The sequence below is a fragment of the Schistocerca piceifrons genome, chromosome 5, assembly GCF_021461385.2.
Source record: "Schistocerca piceifrons isolate TAMUIC-IGC-003096 chromosome 5, iqSchPice1.1, whole genome shotgun sequence".
In the NCBI taxonomy this organism is placed as follows: domain Eukaryota; kingdom Metazoa; phylum Arthropoda; class Insecta; order Orthoptera; family Acrididae; genus Schistocerca; species Schistocerca piceifrons.
In genome coordinates this window covers 305,559,648-305,561,110 of record NC_060142.1, presented here as the reverse complement: position 1 = coordinate 305,561,110, position 1,463 = coordinate 305,559,648, and the positions used below count along the sequence as shown (strand labels likewise).

Sequence of the window (1,463 nt, the reverse complement as noted above, 5' to 3'; positions counted from 1 at the left end):
ATTTAAAATATCCTTTCATTCATAAAAAAAGCACTCTGACTTCAGGGCAGAAGTGTCCCACTGGGACTATCTGGCCACCATGTCATCCCCAGCTGAGGACGTGGATTGGAAGGGCACGTAGTCAGTACACTGCTCTCCTGGTCATTATGATGGTTTTCTTTGACCTGAGCCGCTACTGTTCAGTCGAGTAGCTCCTCAATTGGCATCATGAAGCTGAGTGCACCCCGAAAAATGGCAACAGCACATGGTAGTCGGATGGTCACCCGTCCAAGTGCCAGCCATGCCCAGCAGTGCTTAACTTCAGTGATCTGACGGAAACCGGTGTATCCACTGCAGTGAGGCCGATGCCTTTCATTTGAAATTGTCATTAAATTCATTTTTTTAAAATGTGAATTCTAACAAACCTGTACCAATACATGAATAGGACTTCATGTAGTGTACAACTCGGCATTAAAATGAGAGATACATAAGCAATTATACATCAAATCTATAAGTGATGTCTACATTATAAACATGTATATAAATTTCAGTAATTGGTCTCTCTGTGCATCAATAAGTCAATATAAACAGAACTGCCTATTTTCAATTCTATGCCCTAACTGCACTCTTCCAGTTGCTTCCACAGCATGGACCTTCTCCTTGAGTCGCATCTCCATTTGAGCATTGGCAAGACCACCTCTCTTGCACTGAAGTACAGCTACCAGTGTATTCTACTCCTTGTCAGTAAAACCATGTCCTGACAAATCTCAAACAAATGACCCAGATCAACAGTTGCCTGTAACTGTGACCATGGGGTCCCAGTGGTCAGGCTACTGAAACCATTCTTGGTTTATCATGTGCCCACTTCAGCAGCTGACAAGTGAAATATATTAAAGCACAGGGCAAAGGACACAGACAAACTTCAAACAAATGCATGTTCCTGATGAATCATCTCAGAATTCAAATTACATCCACAATCTTCACAATTTATAAACGTTTTATTTAAATAGATAAATTTTCTGTTTTTTTTTTTTCAGAAAATGCCCAAAGTACCAGCTCACTGCTTACACTCTTTTTACACTCATCACTTTCTTCTTTTTTTATCAAATCACACAAATATTTCCCTTATGAAGACATTTGAATTCTTGCCACTTTGCAACTGGCACCACCCCTCTTCATCTGCCTCAATCTTCAGGTGCAACTTTTCTTGCCATACTAAGAACTGCTTATTTCCCCCATGTAACCTTTCTTCATACACCCTTGTATAAATGCTCATATAAATACAATCATCAGAAACCTCTTGTGTAACAACAGGTCTGATGTCCAACATACATGTAACCTTTTTTTACTAAACAAAAACATTTCATTAATTTCCGATTCCACTACCCCATGACAGACTTCAGCCTCCTCACCATCTGATTTATCCTACTCTAGATCACTCAAATTTTCTCACAAGAAGTATTCACCTTTATTACTTCATCAAA

General features: G+C 39.5%; 1 pseudogene; it reads right to left on the bottom strand.

Moving 5' to 3' along the window:
- Window positions 1-232: 232 nt before the first annotated feature.
- LOC124799931 lies at window positions 233-349 on the bottom strand (annotated as a pseudogene).
- Between the last annotated feature and the right edge of the window lie 1,114 nt (window positions 350-1,463).